The following is a 20342-nucleotide window of genomic DNA, read 5'->3' as shown; positions in this document are numbered from 1 at the left end:
TTCTATATACACACTGGACTTTAAAACAAAAAGATATTAAAAATGTATAAAGAAGTTAGGCTGGGGGAAAATGTGCACCTAGATGGCTTTGGCTCTAGTCAGAGATTGGCCTTCTCCCCAATCTAAAATAAACAGTTAAGTTATAGTGACCATTTTTTCATTGTGGTTGTTATTTTATGCCCATTGTGCTTCCAAGTTCATATTATTGTACAAGGAAGGGGCATTGCAAAAGTCCTTAGCTTTTCATGAAAGAAATAGTAATCAAGGCAAAAACCTTTTCTCCAGTGACAGCTCATTCATTGGTGACATCAACACAGAATTCAAGCATTTACCACATAGTCACGCTCATGCTCAATGCTCTTTCCATTTGTCAAAGCAAGCAGCACAATCATCTTACTTAAGCTCTCAAGTTGCTCATTCACCTCACCAATCAATTCATCATGTCTCTGAACATTTTTGTAAAGGTTCTTTAATTTTTGGGAGCAAACAAATCATGTGGCACTAAATCAAGTGAATAAAGAAGGGGGGGTTCAACCAGCTGGATGACAGTTTTCTCCAAAGTATTAATAGTCAGCTTTGCAGTGTGAACCGACACATTGTCGTGGTGGGAAAATGACTTGTTCAGAATCAGTTGGGGTCCACTCCTTTAATCTTCCCCCTCGTACCACTTGCTATGACTTCCTGTAGGTAAACAATTCTTTTTTTTACAAACTCAATAAAGAATAAACTTAATATCCAATTGATGTGACATGGTAGCAGCTCACCAAGAATGTAAGGCTTTTGCAACACCTCTTATCATAAAAATAAAGAAGGGCAGGGAGTAAGTAATATAAGTATCTATATATATAATTCACTAAAGCAGCACACCATGGGCATGCAAGAAGCAAGACAGAGCCCCGCCCACCAACTCACAGAGCCCCGCCCACCAACTCTAAGACCATGGGATATGATGACAACTAACAGCCACGCCCACCAACTCTAAGAATTCACTAAGTCCATGGCAAGCAAGATGCACGCAAGACAGCCATGCCCGCCAACTCACAGAGCCCTGCCCACCAACAATTCACTAAGCAGACAACCATGGCACACACACGACAGAGCCACGCCCACCAACAATTCGAGCAAGAGCGAAAGCATTTGCCAAGAATGTTTTCATTAATCAAGAACGAAAGTCGGAGGTTCGAAGATGATCACATACCGTCGTAGTTCTGACCATAAACGATGCCGACTGGTGATCCGGCGGCGTTATTCCCATGACCCGCCGGGCAGCCAACCTGGTAACCAAAGTCTTTGGGTTCTGGGGGGAGTATGGTTGCAAAGCTGAAACTTAAAGGAAATGACAGAAGGGCACCACCAGGTGTGGAGACTTTCGCTTAATTTGACTCAACACGGGAAACCTCACCTGGCCTGGACACGGAGAGGATTGACAGATTGATAGCTCTTTCTTGATTCTGTGGGTGGTGGTGCATGGCCGTTCTTAGTTGATGGAGCGATTTGTCTGGTTAATTTCGATAACGAACGAGACTCCCTCCTGCTAAATAGTTATGCGACAAAAGAGCGGTCGGCGTCGAACTTCTTAGAGGGACAAGTGGCTCTCAGCCACGTGAGATTGAGCAATAACAGGTCTGTGATGCCCTTAGATGTCCGTTGTTGCACGCATGCTACACTGAATGGATCAACGTGTGTCTACCCGGCGCCGAGAGGCATGGTTAGGTCATTGAACCCCATTCGTGATGGAGATCGGGACCTGCAATTGTTCCCCATGAACGAGGAATTCCCAGTAAGTGCGAGTCATACGCTCGCACTGATTAAGTCCCTGCCCTTTGTACACACCCCCCGTCGCTACTACCATGGTCGGGTGACTTGGTGGATTATATATAGAAAAGCAGCTGGAACCGCAAAAAACAATGATAAGTCAACGTGGCTCAGAGGTGCATGTGGACTGTAGCAGAGACGAAAGCGACTGAGGCGGTGTTTGGAAAATGAACAGTCAACGTGACTCACAGGTGCGTGTGGACTGTACACAGACGAAAGCAACTCAGGTGAGGAGTTGGGGGCGGGCACATGAGCAGGCAGTGCGTACTGAACGATGACTAAGAGATGACTAAGATATCAGCAGACTAGAATGGCGGGGGGGGCCGGGCGGAGGAGGCTTTATGGGCATCCTTCCCCTCTCCCCCCGTTCCACCCTCCGCGCCCAAGCGCCGTCCAGCCCCGTCCCTTGCTCTGGGAGATGGAGGCGCGACGGCGGTCCTCCAGTTTTCAGTCACGGACAATTGTATGTTGTCCTCTCCAGAGTTTCATCTTTTCATTCACCTACAGTTGTATCCTCAAACCCACCTCATTTGGACAACTGTGTCTTTCAAGAAGTGTTCACCCATCAATACATAATTATGTGGTGTATGCTATGCTGCAGGTTGGCTAGTTGTAAATAATAATTAATTTAATCATCCAGATATTGTTGGATCAGAAATGCTGTCTTCCTAGTTATATCATATTTCTTGAAATTGGGTCAAAAAGGAATATACAAATAAATACATTACTAGCAAGACCTGACTGATACGCAGTCAGGCAAAAATAATAAAGACAGGTGTTTCCTATCTGACCAGGTTGTCTCTTCCAGCATTTAAGAAATACAGAAAAGCTAATAAAGGGCATTATAGAGCAAATACCTGGCATAATTTAATTCATACAGGACCATTAATAGTGTGCACTCTCAAAAGGAACTTTATAGATCTAAAATGAAATGAAAACTGACAAACCTATAAGTAGAATAAATTAGGGTGTAAATAGAAACAAGACTATAAGACTGAACCTTAATAGAAGATGAATCAAAAACTACATAATATGAAATACAGTAATCCCTCCTCCATCGCGGGGGTTGCGTTCCAGAGCCACCCGCGAAATAGGAAAATCCGCGAAGTAGAAACCATATGTTTATATGGTTATTTTTAGAATGTCATGCTTGGGTCACAGATTTGCGCAGAAACACAGGAGGTTGTAGAGAGACAGGAACGTTATTCAAACACTGCAAACAAACATTTGTCTCTTTTTCAAAAGTTTAAACTGTGCTCCATGACAAGACAGAGATGACACTTCTGTCTCACAATTAAAAGAATGCAAACATATCTTCCTTTTCAAAGGAGTGCAAAGCAAGCAGTCAAAAAAAAAAAATCAATAGGGCTTTTTGGCTTTTAAGTATGTGAAGCACCGCCGGTACAAAGCTGTTGAAGGCGGCAGCTCACACCCCCTCTGTCAGGAGCAGGAAGAGACAGAGAGAGAGCCACAGAAAAACAAAGTCAAAAATCAATACGTGCCCTTTGAGCTTTTAAGTATGCGAAGCACTGTGCAGCATGTCCTTCAGGAAGCAGCTGCACACAGCCCCCCTGCTCACACCCCCCTACGTCAGCTCAAGAGAGAGAGAGAGAGAGAGAGAGAGAGAGAGAGAGAGAGAGAGAGAGAGAAAGTAAGTTGGGTAGCTTCTCAGCCATCTGCCAATAGCGTCCCTTGTATGAAATCAACTGGGCAAACCAACTGAGGAAGCATGTGCCAGAAATTAAAAGACCCATTGTACGCAGAAACCCGCGAAGCAGCGAAAAATCCGCGATATATATTTAAATATGCTTACATATAAAATCCGCGATGGAGTGAAGCCGCGAAAGGCGAAGCGCGATATAGCGAGGGATCACTGTATAGCTATACTAATAAAAGGCAAAGCCCTCACTCACTCACTCACTCACTCACTCACTCACTCACTCACTCACTCACTCACTCACTCACTCACTCACTCACTCACTCACTCACTCACTCACTGACTGACTCACTCATTACTAATTCTCCAACTTCCCGTGTAGGTGGAAGGCTGAAATTTGGCAGGCTCATTCCTTACAGCTTACTTACAAAAGTTAGGCAGGTTTCATTTCGAAATTCAAAGCGTAATGGTCATAACTGGAACATATTTTTTGTCCATACACTGTAATGGAGGAGGCGGAGTCACGTATCGCGTCATCACGCCTCCTACGTAATCACGTGAACTAAAAACAAGGAAGACATTTACAGCACGAGTCACACGCGGGAACGAAGGTAAATGACGTTAATTTTTGACTGTCTTTTAATACTGTGTAAGCATACATATTAACACATGTGCAATTAAACGTGTGCATTTACGGGGTGATTTCTCAGGCTTAAAAGCTCACCTTTTATCAAACGCGGGAAGAAAGGTAACTGACGTTGTTCACTGTCTTTTAATACTGTGTAACCATACATATTAACACATGTCCAATTAAACGTGTGCATTTACGGGGTGATTTCTCAGGCTTAAAAGCTCGCCTTTTACTAAAAAGGTAAATGCAAAACTATTTTCAATCAGTTTATTGAAACGCTCCCGTTAAGGATTGCAATAACATATTCGCGAGATAAAAGAACGAAGTAGGGGGAAATGGAGGAACAGCCGCAAACAGCGAACAGCAAAAAATTAATTAAACAATTGAGAACGGAGCGAGTTAAGCATACAAGCATGTTCATAAGGGAAACAAAGCACGGTGTAAAACGTAAGTTTAAATTAAGTTTATAGAAACGCTCCCGCTGCGGATTGCAATAACATATTCGCGAGATAAAAGTTTAATGAGAAGACACGAGGTATAAACGAACCACACGCCGTGGCGCAACGTTAGGGGCAACAGTTTCAACCATTCTATGATCTGCTTCTCGCAACTGAAAGACGGCACATGGCGGATGTTAGCCGACTTGCTGACCGCAACGTTAGGGGCTTCAACTATGGTGCTGACGCCACATCTCAGTGCCAACACTTTGCAGACTCTACTTAAAAGACACGCCCTCCTCACTGGACAGTTAAAAACACCAATCAATCTAACGATGACATCAAGTATTACCCAATCAAAAGTACGAAAGGAGGCATCTTCATAAAATGCGTGTGGGATGATTTGCATGAGACGCTGCTTTAAAAAAAAAATGATAAAAAAAATACGGGATAAATCCCGTCCAGTATTGATTCAAAACGGGACGCGCAATTTCATTCTCAAACGCGGCACCATTCCGTATTTTAAAGGACGGGTGGCAACCCTACAGTGCCAGGTAACCACCCATACAATCAGATTGTGATTCAGACTAGGAATGCAATGAATGTAATTACCCCGATCTACATACAAGGCGAAAGTCTTGCAACATTCAAAGATGATGGTTTGGGATAAGTACACCATACAACATAAAAGAGCTTATGAAGCCTTGAACCGAAAAAAGCAAGATCTCAGAGATCGTAAAAAAAAAAATAGGAGGTAATGTCGTTTTACTCGCTGTAGATTTTAGTCAAACATTACCAGTTATTCCACGAGGGAGACCAGCAGATGAACTCAACGTGTGTTTAAAATCCATGCTTCTCCCACGCTCGGTTATATGTCGCGTGTTCTCGGGTAGGTGCACCAAAAATGTATACATTTAAGCATGTAATGGGCAAACAAAAAATTAGGTATACCCGAAGGCACTGCAGTAGTACTTAATGTAACTTTACTTCTTAAATGTTAATGTTTTACTGTTTAATAATTTATATGCTTCTTATATGTTGTTCAAATTCTTTTATCAAAATATTTTACTGTTTAATAATTTATATTTATATGCATTGTGCTTCTTATATATTTCTTCATATTCTCATATGATAATGATGTTAATAATGTTGTTTATATTGATTTCTATGTTATTGTAAATGTTCTTTATTTGTTGAAAAATAAAATTGGCAATTAACAAACTTATTTTATAAATAGTACATTTTATATTTTTCCCTTGCCCTCAGTGAGCGAAGCCACTGGGTAATCAGCTAGTATATGTATATATGTATATATATATATATATATATATATATATATATATATATATATATATATATATATATATATATATATATATTCATTCATGGCATTCGTAGTCTGTGTCACAATCTGATTGTATGGGTGGTTACCTACCAGGTAACGCTTGTGGTTGGCCAGCGAGTCTGCTAACATCCGCCATGGTGCCCTTGCCAATATATATATGGAAGAGAAGGTCTGTGATACGGTTTGCATATTTGCAGCTGGAGATCCACAAAGGGAGAAAAAAATGAATCACGCATCATAAAGTAGTTTTTATTCCTTTGTCATCAGGAAGTTCACCTTTCTTTGTGAAAAAAGGCAAACCTCTAGTTATTTGTTTCTTGTATGGCAGAGATTTGAAAGCTCAATACAAATCATAGCCCTTGTACAATCTAGGGTCTATTAACTGTGCAAACTATAAATAAGCAAATCAGAAACTTGAGTGTTTAGTTGAGTACCTGTAATTCTCAAAGAAAAAAATCTTTTAATTCATTGTGCAGAGAGAGACTCTCTTTTATTTCTACATAATTATAGATGAAATTTTTGCTGCAAAACTTGACTTTTAAATAGCCCATGTCTGATATGTCATCGATACAGAAACACAACATGATATAATTAGGTGGCAATGAACAAACAAAAAGAAACCGAATAAAATTCTTTTAAAATTATAAATTATGAAAAACAAAATCCAAAACAGGACCAAAATATAGTTAACCTGTTGAAGATCTGACACAACTTATATATGAATATTAGGAGAAGAGTAGCTATACAGAGAGGTGACACAAAGTATGTGCAGCAGCATTCTGAATCAACAATTAGTGAAATATTAAGATAATTAATGTATTTCTCTAAATAAAACTGTTAATTGAACACCATAAACGCATTGATTCTTTTTTGTGTAAATTTTCCCAATTTCAGGATGCTAGAAGCCAAAAATCTATATAGGCAGGTTCAAGGGTGTACCCCTCAGCAGATGGAACAACAGCCATCACAGGATGCTATGAAATACAAAATGCACCAGGTCATTGTAGAGATTCCAATCAACTCAGCTATACCTAGGTACATTTTAGAACTAAAGCACCATCTCCAAAAAACTGAAAGATCAAACAGAGGATAAATGCAAAAGCTACATACAGAAAGTAACTAAGCACAAAACTAAACCAGAACTCAAACCTTATGAGGGGCCAGCCATACACTCTGCCACACTGAGCTGCCCTATTGCCACCAAAATTCACATGTCACCCTCTATAAATCAACTGTACCGGTGCGCCATGTATTTCAAGACTATCTGAGCTACCCATCTAAGACAGGGTAAAATCTAAGTAGTCAACCTAGACCTCAGCATTAACATTTTCAGTGCTTCAGTCTCTGTTGTATGCCATTTGGTATGGAATTCATAAAGGTAGTGTTAATGTTTGTGATGCACCATCTGTTTAAATGACCAATGCAATGCATTTTATTACTTGAAATGTTTGTGATGCGCCATCTTCTGGAATGACAGAGACATAGCAACCACATGGACACACAAACAGACTCACAGAGATGTATCCTTTTATTAAGGTGGATGGTATATCCTTTGAGAATATCGGTAATACCCCTCAATTCCAATTATCTGAACAGGAACAGTTCAGTATTTCATCCTTACATTGATTTTCATCGTAATTGAAGTTGAATTTCTGTCTCTTTCTGTGTCACACACAAACAGGCTGGACATATTTTTATGAAGTTTTTGTATTTATAGAAATTAGAAAAATGTTTGCCACAATACTCTGCTTCCAATCTTAAAGTAAAACAGCAGCCATGGATTTACAATGCACAAACTGATAAGCACTTGGTTAGTAAATCAAGTTTTAATTATTGAAAAAGCAGTCCATTGGGTATAGAAGGCAGTTTAAACACTTTAACGGTGCAGGAAATAACAAGGATCACTGGATGGAGGAGCTTCATGTTAACCTGAAATTTAGAGTTCTGTTAATTCACTTCAAAATTGGAGCCATGGAAAATTATGTGAGATACAACTTCCAACTTCCAAATATTTAAAAATATAAGTAACATATTCATTCTACAGGATATGGCAAAGGGGAACTGGAAAACATCTCCCAAATTCCCATAATCACATCTAATTATCCATTTCAGTTTAAATGCCACTAGTGAAAGCCCAGACTTTATGAACAAAGATCACCAACTTCAGCACAAGCTGCTTCTCAAGTGTCCAGCTTTGCATAACATGATCAAGGGTGTGTAGCAACAACAAAATGATAATTTGGGATCCTATATGTGTTATTTCCACTATCATCCATCACTTCAATGTCATTTACCAGTCAGGATAGAATATATGGGTCTAACACGGCTGGCAAGCTCTGCCGTCTAAACACCCTGCGGTTGTGACTTCATTGGCTCTGGAATTTACTGTATATTTTCTCTTTTCTTCTGCAGGGATATAGCTAGTGACATCAGTTTGTTTTGTTTGCACAGTCTGTGATATCCATGGTATATACCAGTAAGAACTCTGCATTTAGGAATTATTAATAATAGCTGAAAAAATATGACATTTTCTGTGGATAGCCAAGATTATCATGCCAATATATGACTTATTCTTGCCACATCATTGTTTTGCAGAAGGGTACATAGTTAAACATGACATAAACATAGACAAAACAGGGTGTGGTTTTTGTGATATTGAGCATCATACACACTGTTAGACACCTCCAAAATGTGAAAGCCCTCTGACATACTAATAACTCTTGTCACAATAACAGACCACAGACATCAAAAAGGTTTGAGGCAGCCACCCTTATATTATGCCTTGGATGCAAATGGGTATTTTTGTTGAATTGTTCACTGGTTGGAGTCCAAAGCAGAACTAATTTAAGAATGCAAATATGGTGGTTTTAAAGGCCAGGAAGTGACATCATCAGGACCAGAACCGGAAGTGACAACATCAATAACCATTACCCCCCCATCAAAAGCACCGGTCCCAGAAGTAATGTCATTAATGGTACAGGGACCTAGAGGGAGTTCCTGTAGATGGTCTGCAGAGGATTGAGAGAGAAAGTCGGCGCAGCTCGCCACCCCCTGGTCTGGCATGGTATTACTATTATTCAGGCCCTTGTTCTGCCTCCCAATCTCATGTGTGCGACACTCTACACCTGCTCACTTTTTTCCTCCTATTGAAGTATTTGGTTCATGGTATCACTAAAGTTTGCTTACAATCTTTTAATCCTGATTCCATCAACACCTGTATGGACTTTGTACTTTCTCTGCTTATTTCTGTTCAAGTATTCCAGAGATGTGTGTGTTAGGTTAGATGCCACCTTCAACTTTTCCCAGGGTGGGTGGGTGCAGGAATGTTGAGCTGAAGTGAGCAGAACACATTTCATCTCTTGTTGATGATGCTTACCAACACTTTTGCTTCCCCAGAAGTCTGATTAAACGTTGCATTTCTCCATCCATTCTCACAATATCTACAGGTGCACAATGGAGTCCATCCTCACCGGCTGCATTGCATCCCGGTACAGCACCTGTTTGGTTTAGGATAGTTACGTACAGCAAAGGGTGTTGAAGGCGGCACAGAAATTTACTGGCACCACGCTGCATTCTGTTCAGGGCATCTTCAGAAAGCATTCAGACTCTCTCACTTTCTTCACTCTTTATTGTGCTGTAGATTTATTTGACATGGATAAATTTGCCATTTTGTCCATCGATCTACGCTCAACAACACACAATGACAAAGTGAATACATTTTCAGAAATTGTAGTAAGGTGCATCTTGTTTGCTTTATTTATCCTCAAGATGTGTCTAGAACTTGATTGAAGTCCATTTGTGGTATTTAGAATTGATTGGACATCGTTTGGAAAGATGCGCACCTGTGTATAAAAGGTCCCACAATTCACACTGCTTGTTAGGACAAAAACCAAGCCATGAAGTCCAAAGAACTCATTATAAAATTGTGATGAGGCATAGATCATAGCAAACATTTAAAACCATTTCTAAAGCTGTGAGTGTTCTTAGGAATACAGTGGCCTCAATAATTGTGAAATTGATTAAAGTTTGGAACCACCAGGACTCTTCATAGAGTTGGCTGTGCAGGAAAATGGGGGCTTTTTATAAATTTAAATCTACAATATAAAAAAATGTGGGGTCTGAATGCTTTCTGAATCCACCATATGACATTTGACATATTAGAAGGGCACATAATTGAAGACCTGAGCCATCCTGCACAGCTGTTTTCCTCACTTCTTCCTTCTGATGAACGATACAGGACCACTGGTACACACACCTGTAGATTTAGGAACAGCTTCTAGTAATTTTAATGATAAAACATAATGTTTTATTTTCCTTTTTAATCACTTCTGCACATTCCTTAGATGATGAAAATATTGTATCCACCTAACTTCTAAATACTTTTCAGAGGTTGCTTCCTGTAGAAGAGTGTCTCAATCTTGTATTTTTAATTGACATTTCCTTTGCTCACGTGTTGCACTTTTCTACATTAAACCATGTTTTCCATATGTTAGCCCAGTCCCGAACCTTGTCCTTTTGAATTATTAATGCTTCCTCTTCAGTGTCTGCTATTGCTCAAATTTTAGTATAGTCTGCAAAGTTCACAAGTTTTCTAACTATACCAGAATCAATGTCATCGATGTAAGTCAGCAAAAGTAACGATCCAAAGAGAGACTGCTGAGAGACTCCGCTGATGACCTCACTTCACGTGGAATATTCTTCGCTTATCGGTACTCTTTGTCTCCTGCCGATCAACCAACTTGAAATCCAGTTTTGTAGGTTACCTCTGAATCCTACAACTTCTGGATTTAGAATTCATCTTTGGTGTGGGACTGAGCTTAAGGCTTTTTGAAAGTATAAATTAGTTATCTTTTTATATAATACGCTACCGTGGCTGTTCGTTTGTCTGTCCAGGATTTTAAATCACCTGTAGCATGCAAACCGTTTGAACTATTGACTTAAAATTTAGTACATATATACTACGTGATGTCTACTATCCACTTTTGTGTGATGATTGACCTCCAAGGTTATTCCTCTTTTTACTTTTATTTTATTTTATTGTAGAATCAACTCTTGGCAGCGGCCAGCAGGGCGACCGTGCAGCACATGTGCATGGGCGCCGTTCTCATCCCTACCACCTTTGTCATCACTTCCCCTACCTCTTCATATCTTAAATCATTCTTGAGGCAGATTGAAGACTTAAGTGCCAGCTTGAGAGAAAAATTAAGGAAAACATACTAAGTAATTGCAACACAAACACTGACTTAATCAGTTTTAACACGAAAAAATGCTGATGAAAGAAGAGAAGAAGCGGGCCGCTAGGGTGCAGCAAAGAAGAGCTGCTCAGGAAGCAGCAAGTGCATCAACCTCTGAGCAAATGAATGCTAAACGTACAGAGAAAGTAGATGAAAACTATGAATGCTCAAGTCAAGTGTATTCACTGCACATTATCATGCAGTGCGCCGTTACTGGTGTTATATACTTTGCTTTTGTCAACAGTTGCAGTTACCTGTTCAAAAAATCTAAAAGATTTGTTTGGCATGATCTTCCTCTCATAAACCCATTCTGGCTGTAATTTAGCATATCATTTTCATAGAGATACTTTTTGTTCTATTTATTACTATATTTCCCATAATTATGCATGATACAGAAGTAAGACATTTTGGTTTGCAATTACCAGGATCCATTTTGTCTTTCTTCTTCAAGACTGGAGTCACATTTGCAACTTTCCAGTCCTCTGGTACTTCTTTTTACACTTCTTTCAATACAATTGGTAATAACCCATCAGGTCCAAGGTACCAAAGGCTTGAAGCACAAATGACTCTTCTATTTTAAAGTCTATGAATTCAGAGCTTGTTTTTACTTCTGCACAGGGCATTCCATTTGTTTCTTCATTTACAAAAACTTGGATTAAATATTTGTTCAGTTTCTTTGATTTCTCTTTTCATGTCTCTGAGGATTCTTAAATGGCCTTTCATTGTCTTTATACTAAAGTAGAACTCAAAAAATTGCTTGATGTTTGTTTTGGCTTTACTAGCAATTTATTTTTTCAGTTTCCCTTTTGACCTTTCAAATGCTTTTTCTGATCTCTTGCTGCAATGTCTGGTAGTCCTCTGAGTCAGAATTAATTTGGCTGTTTTTTCCTTTTTAATAATATCCTTAGACAAATTTTTAGTCTTTTTGCTTAATTGTTTTTTTAAATATATTTATTTTGAGCCTGAATCAGAAGGCCTTAGAAGTGACACCAGCTATCATTAATAGTTGCTGAGCTTTTATTTTCCCATTTTGTGTTTTTTAGATACTTCCTCATTCCCATGAAGTCTGCTTCCCGCAAATTATAGGTCTTTGCTTTGGTAAACATTTGTGTGTCTTCAAAGATGATCTCAGCATTTACCATGCCTTGATCACTGTTGCTTAAAGTATAAATAACTTTAAAAAAAAAGATCTAGACAAGCACCACCATGTATTGTGCTTGAAATAAACTGGGTGAAAAAACAGTTATTTGCCATCAGCACCATTTCATCGTGTAGATTAGACTAAGTATCAACAAATCCTGAAGGAGAATGTCAGAACATAAGTTAAGAAACTGAAGCTGAAGAAAAAATGGCTTCGACAACAAAACAGTAAAGTACCTTCAGAAATACAAAATGAAGATTTTGGAATGGCTCTTGCAGTGCCCAGACTTTATCGTTCTTGAATACCTGTGGGTATATCCTTAATCGTGTTTTGCACACAAGACAGCCCAAGAGTATCTCACGGCTAGAAGAGATCTGCAACGAAGAATAGGAGAATAGGGGAAAAAATTTTAAAACAAGAATCCAAAGATTTATAGCGGGCTACAAAAATGAATGGGAGCTCTGATTTTTGCCAAAGGTTGTGTTGTTAAGTGTTATGACTGAGACTCCCACAGCACTCGAGTTCCAAGAACACTTCCAAAAATGCCCACTAGAGGGGGGAAATTTCATCAAAAACTCCAGCTACATAAAAAAAGGGCCCATTAAAATCTTTACAAAATAAAAGATTTATTATAACAAAATTTCTCCATAAGTTGATGAAGCTCCATAGAGTACACAAGGAGAAAAGAAGTTGCCAGCAAGATCCATCCAAGGCTAACAAGGCCCAATAAAAATCTAGTGATAAAGTCAAAAAAAAGAGCAAAATGGTCATGTATGCAATGATTCAAAATAATAAGGCAGAAGAAAAACACAAGTAGCACTCACCAGACCCCCTATTACATTCAAAGTGCACCATAGGGATCTTTGGAAGACCCTCTGGATTTATAAGGCCTCTAGGGGGGACCACCTTCAAAGCACATGGAACATAGCACATAGACAGTGCAGTAGACAATAAACAAAAGTAAATGATTCTCCAGTTGAACAAAAAAGACATAAAACAAAACTTGGAACCCTAGGCTGGTGGGAAACCAAATTTGTTGGTACCCTTACAGCTCCTTGAAAAAGTTCTGTATACCTCCTAAAAAGTGATTAAATGAAAAGCAATTGTCCCATGCATACCTGTATGCCTTTGAGGTCTCATGGAGTAGAGAAAAGCAAGTGTGAAAAGAGATAAAATACTGTTTATTCTAAATAAAATGTTCTTAATGGCCTGGACACATTTATTGGTACCCCTAGAGAAGATCATAAATGATTGGATGAGAGTGATTTTTCAAAGTAGTTCTTTTCTTTAATTGACATAACACCTCTCCAATCCTGCAATCAATCATTCAGCCTATTTAAATAGACAAAAGAAGTCCCTCTGCTTTTTGGTATCATTGTGCATCCCACACTGCTCATGAACCAGAGAAAGCAAAGGAGTTAGTTGTCTGAGGAGATCAGTAAGACAATTATAGGCAAGCATGTTAAAGGCAAAGGCTATAAGACCATCTCCAAGCAGTTGATGTTCCTACGACAGCAGTTGCAAATATTATTAAGAAGTTTAAGGTCTATGTGACTGTAGCCAACCTCCCTGGATACAGGGGCAAGAGGAAAAATGACCCTAGAATGGGCAGAAGGACAGTGAGAATGGTGGACAAAAATCCAAGGAGACACAAGCTGAACTCCAAAGTCAAGGTCCATCAGTGTTTGATGAGTGACATGGGGCTCAATGGAGGAAGACCCAGGAGGACTCCACCGTTAAAAGAAAAAAAATTAAAAAGCCAGACTGTAATTTGCTAAAATGCATATTGACAAGCCACAATGTTAGACTGTCCTTAGAACAAATAAGACAAGAGTGGAGGTTTTTGGCAAGTCACATTAGCTTTATGTACACAGGTGAAACAATTAAGCTTTCAAAAAAGAGAACACCACGTCTCCTGTGAAACATGGAGGAGGCTCAGTTATTTTTTGGGGCTGCTTTGCTGCATCTGGCACAGGGTGCCTTCAGTCTGTGCTAGGAAAAGGGAACTTTCAAGAGTATCAGAACATTCTGGAATGAAACGTTCTGCTCAGTGTCAGAAAGCTCTGTCTCAGTTGCAGGTGATGGATCCTCCAACAGGATAATGACCCAAAAGCCAGAACTTAAAGCATTCAAGAAAGTCCAAGAACAAAACATTGGTCTAATTTGAAATGGCCTTCTATGAGCCCTAATTTGAATCCTATCTAACATTTATGGTAAGAATTGAAACATGCAGTCTGGAGAAGGCCCCCTTCAAATCTGACACAGTTGGAGCAGTTCGCACAGGAAGAGTGGGCCACACTACCTGTTGACAGGTGCAGAAGTCTCATTGAGAGCTCCAGGAACTGCTTGTTTGCTGTGATTGCTTGTAAAGGTTGGCAACAAAACATTTGGTTTATGGCCCCATCACTTTTGTCCATTACATTTTCATATGTGTTATTTGAAATATTCTGTTGAATCAAAATTCTATAGCAATGTATCATTTTTGTTTAATATGGAATAAATAATAATGGATGCCAATTACTTTTGTTATGTTAAAGTTATTTCAGAGACAATTGTAAGTGCTTCTTTTTTGTGGACAGTACCAACAAATTTGTCCACATCTGTAGCACACACCATACTGATATAGCAGGGCATTATGATTATCATTATTGTCAGATGTTCTTAGGAGAAATTCACATAAAACTATCATTGTACTATATACACATGACAATAAATCTTAAAGTTGACATAGGCTTTATCTAATTTAAATAAGTGGTTTCATTAAATGTGGAATACAAAAAGGCTCCTACAAGTTATTTGTGCTGTTTCTTTTTTTAAATAATGCAATATATATTTAATTTGACTATATTTTTAAAAATACATGAAACTCTCTGCCTCTTGAGCCTGTTTCTTACAACTTCACATGAAAATGTAATGTGTATATCACAGGCCATTGGCAAGTAAACTGAGTGCAGAGGTGTGCCTATCTTATATATTAATTATATGTTACATATTAAGGCATCCAATGATGGCAAAGAAAGTGCTGAAAATCGAATGAAATTAAAATGGTAATAATTCTCTCATTTATGAAATCTGTAATTAATTTTGGCCTGGTATTGCATTTGTTGCTACCCTATTATTAGCAATTTTGGTACGTATATAAAAATTACTTGCAGAATTTTTATAGATGTCCTAATACTGTAAATATTTTGTTTTTTTTTCCATTTCTTTGCCTTCCAGCAAATATTATGTATCTTTATTTGGTTTATTTGTGGACGATTTTTTAAAACAATTTAGACAGCAGTTAAAGGCCGATTTTAATAGAAAGTGGCAGATAAGAATCAACTACAACTGAAAATGGAAAAAAATGTGCTTGAAAATTAAGGGGGTAACTAAAGGTAAGGGACGCTGTGCACCAGTACACATACTGTAAATATCTTTAAATAAAAATATGCTTGGAAGTTAGAAGGCATCATTCAATTTTTAAGTCCATTTCCTCCATCAAACAGCAGATAACTGGATCCAAGTCCCAAAAGTGTCTTCGATTATGGTGTGTTGTGTCCCGGAGAGATCATTTATTATCTCCACTCTCAGGAACTTTGTGCTCCTGATTGACTTCACAGTAGAACTGTTCATAGAGGAAAGTGTGTGGTATGTTTTTTCTTAAAGTCCACAGTGATCGCCTTTGTTTTATTGATATTCAGGGTCAGGTTATTGTTTAAACTCCAGCCCATGAGTTGTTTAACCTCCTCTCTGTAGGCCATCTCATCATCACCACTGACTTGGCCTATCACTATTGTGTCATCAGTGAACTTCATGATGTGGTTTGTGCTGTACCTTGTGCAACAGCCATGTGCCATCAAAGTGAAGAATAGAAGACTCAAGATGTAGCCTTGGGGGATACCAGTCCTTAGAAGGATGGTATTTGATTTACTGTTTCCAACTCGGAAATTACTGCAAAAAGAAAGACTAACAATCTAATACAAATGTTTTTTCTTCTTTTTTTCCCATCTTGCCCGAGGCTACAAATATCGAACTTTACAAGGTTTATAAAAATATGAAACGAATGGAAAAAATCCAGCCGGCAATGGGATGTCAGGGTTACTTCTTTAGGCCGCCCCAGCGTCTTATTTATAATGTAACAGCAGATTTACGCAATTGAACAATGAAAAAACATGAAGGTAATCTCCAACGGGAAATGCTTTATTAAAGCTATATTTTCATCTGCAACCTTAAAAGCAAGCCCTATTTCTGTGCTTCAGTCGACTTCTACATTATTTATGAAGATGCCTTAAATAGTATCGGAAAAATTGCGCCTAGACAATAACACTGCCGGGTGTACAATAATAAGAGCGCAGCTCGAACAAAGGAATTCCGCACGATGGCGCCCGTACTAAAGATTTCTCTTAAATGAAAGGAGTCCCGTTTCTAGTCTCAACGCTCCAAAGTTGTAATTAATTGACAGCGGCTTTTTGGAATGACTACACTTCCAGGTGCCCGTAGACCCAACCTGGTTAGTCGCTGTCCAGGATTTTAAAATGCATCGGATTGAGATGCTCAAACTGAAGGTACTCACAGCCGACTGCTAAATGACAGACCACGCGGTTAGGGGCGCGGGGGATGAGGGGGAGGGCGCGTGTTATACGTGACTCTTTCCTTATAAGGAGGCGGGGTGGAGCTTAACAGAACAGGATGCTTTTCTTCAGACTTCATTTGTACAATTTGTAAAATACAACAAATAAAACCAAAAAAAAAATTAAAAGGAGTTCTGATGCCGCTCCCCAACTAAAAGAAGCGACGTCCCGCAATCGACTAATACGCAGCTGGTAAGTACTCCCTATTGGTTCTGTGTTTTGTGTAAAACTTGCCTTCTCTGGTGTTGTAGTGTTGTGGACCTGGCCGCTGTCCGTTCAGCCTGAACATCTGGAGCGGGGGACCGAGTCGAGAATCTGTAGGCTGCCCTTTTCCCCACTCCCAGCATAATGAAACTTTTAACGTAAAATCTGTTCTTTTTTATTCTGTTGGGGTTATACTTGTTTTACTGGATAAAGAGACGGACACATAAATGCACAGATTTCCAGCTGCCTTGATCAGAGCACATAATCAAGTAACCGAGGGTCATTACCAGGTTCGATCGGAGAGTCCAGTAGGCGCCCATCGTAAATGGTCAATCTTGTATATTGTGTCACCTTTATGTTGTGGCAAATCAGATCCCATGATTGATTGATTGATTGACTGATTCCTCAGAAGGATTTGGTTTATGCGGATTCAACCTCATATTACTTGGAAGTTTTCAGGCATATTTACATGACGCAGCGGAAGATGATCCAACAAAGTGAAATAAACGTTAACTTGGTCTAAAACTGTTGTCATAATAAGGGTGTTCTTTAAAACTGTTGTCCCGGAGAGCCTGTTAGTAATATATATATAATTCTGAAAATATAATGCCGGATAAACACGGCATTCAAGCCTTAGATTTATAATTAAAGCCTATAGGAGTAGCTGAATTCATGCAGTGTTGTCATTCCAATGCACCTTTTCGAGTTGGCTAAACTTGTAATCAGATTTTGATAATTTGATAATCCAGCATTTACCTGACCCTATAAATAAAAACTGCTAACAGTCTTGCGAGTAGGAAATCTCTGTCTATCAGATTTATATCTTATAACGCAGTAAGAAACATACTGTAGGTGAGTGTTCTTTTGCATTTGTTTTAAAGTGCCTTATTTGTATAATCACGCATGACTATAGAATCAAAATTATTGCTAACTGTTATTAGTACTATTAAGACACTGGCAGTTTCACAAAGGGCAGCTTGATGGTGCAGTTGTTAGCGCTAAGAGTTTAATTCTCTAAGGTTAAATCTTGCTCTTCATCACTGCATTATGGTTTCTTTTCCTGTTTCAAAGTGTTAGATTGCCTGCCCAGTCTCGACTGACTTGAGCTATGTGAGTATGAAGTAGTGTTTGCCCAGCTAAGGACTGGCAGGGTGTGGTTGGATCCTACTTCATACTTCAGGGTGTTGTGTAGTGTGTCTCTCTAAAGGCATACAACAGGTTCAGAAAATCTTCGGTCAGCTCTGAAATATTAGGCAAACAAATCTTATTTATAACCCAATTATGTAACTCATTAATGACATTATCCCCTAAAGTAATAAATATTTAGACTTGTGAATTAAAGAAAAAACAAGGAATTGAATTAAATCCAGGAAACTGCCAACTTATTTTAACATAATGTAACATGTAACTATTCTATTCCAAGAGTGATATTATGGCAGAGTGGTTAGTTAGTGCTGCCATTTTATGGATCAATCTTCATGACTTCAAACCTTGTGCCCATGTTCTTTGTGGATTTTGCACATTCTCCCTCCCCATGTCTGTGCAGATGCTCCAGTTTTTCTTCTGCATCAACAAAGTCAGGCATGTTACGCTGACTGACAATTCTAAATTGCCTTTAGTAGGCCCTGTGTTGAACTGGGCACCCTACTCAGTGTTGTATCCTGACTTGTGCCCAGTGCTGCCTGGGCTGCACTGATACTGAATTGGATTAAATGGGTTTGAAAATGATACGATACATTGTTTCATCAGGACTGGAACTATCCATCCATTATCCAACCCGCTCTATCCTAACTACAGGGTCATGGGGGTCTGCTGGAGCCAATCCCAGCCAACACAGGGCGCAAGGCAGGAAACAAACCCTGGACAGGGCGTCAGCCCACCGCAGGGAGCGTGCACACACACACACCAAGGACAATTTAGGATCGCCAATGCACCTAACCTGCATGTCTTTGGACTACAGGAGGAAACCCACACAGACAGACACAGGAAGAACATGCAAACTCCACGCAGGGAGGACTCGGGAAGCAAATCCGGGTCTCCTAACTGTGAGGCAGGAGTGCTACCCATTGTGCCACTGTGCTGCCGGACTGGAACTGACTAATACTAAATGAAACAATAGAAATTAGTGCCTACGTTAGAACTTGGTTATAACAAAGACATCCAGAACTTGCCCAGGAACAAGTAACCAGCAGTTTATTTTTTATATGCACTCAATCACAGCTGAGTTGTGAAGGATTCCAGTGTTATTAAAAGTATTTGTAAGACAAGGAGTACATTGTGCTCCTTATTGCAGATAAACTAGTTCAAAATATATAGAGGGCCAAACACTGTATTTTAAAAACACTCAGTCTCATGACAAATTAATTCCTACCAAGATACACATCCACAAAAGCAGTTGATAAAGAAATACAACTAATAAGATGGTTGTTTATGAATGGAACTGATAAAGAATTTTGATCACTATATCTGTTTTTTCTAATTTTATAAGATAACTTGTCTTACTTTCATTGTGACATGCAATGCTGTGTATTAGCTAAGACAATGGCTGTAAATCACAAAGTTGTAACTTCATCATGTCTGTCTGACTCAAAGTGTGACCCTGCGTAAGTCACTTAACCTGTCTTGTGCATCATTATATCAAGTCCTCGTCATCATTACTTATCTACTGTCTATTTTTTGGGTTTACCTAAATTAGCTGGTTGCCCCCCAAATCTTTTTCCTCCACTCTCAGCAGTCCTTGGCATGATTAGTGGTGAGATGATACTTTTCATGTTATCTGACACCCCCCACCAACCTCAACAATATATTTACAGTTGTTATAAATACTGATTTTGTAAGCAGCCTTAGATAAGGGTGTCATGCAACACTTAAAATAATAATAAACGATAATGGAGCAAGAACTTTCCAGATTAGCAAGATAAAATTCCAGCTAGCCATGTAACAAATGTTATAACTTTAAAGTGGGTGTTCCATGTATTTAAACTGTGAAAAAAACTCTAGGAATAAGAGGACCTATGGTAGGTCCAGTGTCTAGTAAACAAGCAAAAATAGCAAGCCATTCACTGGGGCATCAGTCAGGGGCATAGGCTGAGCATCTGCAAAACTGGAGATGGGTGCTTGAAAACATCCTTTACTGCAGTGGTTCTCAATTTGTGGGGTGGGCCCCCTAGGGGGGCGCGAAGTAACAAAAAGTGGGGCGCGAAGATGTGAAAAAAAGAAAACACAAATCAAAAATATGAAAAATACATCTATTGAAACCAAAACA

At 39.1% G+C, this 20342-nt stretch overlaps 1 protein-coding gene across 1 annotated transcript in view; it reads left to right on the top strand.

The window, feature by feature from the left end:
• Positions 1-16898: 16898 nt before the first annotated feature.
• Positions 16899-20342, top strand: part of zgc:66433 (uncharacterized protein LOC321250 homolog) — a 196382-nt gene continuing 192938 nt past the window's right edge. Inside the window, exon 1 of the mRNA XM_028815706.2 lies at positions 16899-17065. The gene's annotated coding sequence lies outside the window, so the exon portion shown is untranslated. The remainder of the gene's footprint in view (positions 17066-20342) is intronic.

The sequence above is a fragment of the Erpetoichthys calabaricus genome, chromosome 12, assembly GCF_900747795.2.
Source record: "Erpetoichthys calabaricus chromosome 12, fErpCal1.3, whole genome shotgun sequence".
Lineage (NCBI taxonomy): Eukaryota > Metazoa > Chordata > Cladistia > Polypteriformes > Polypteridae > Erpetoichthys > Erpetoichthys calabaricus.
This window is presented reverse-complemented; position numbering and strand designations above follow the sequence as displayed.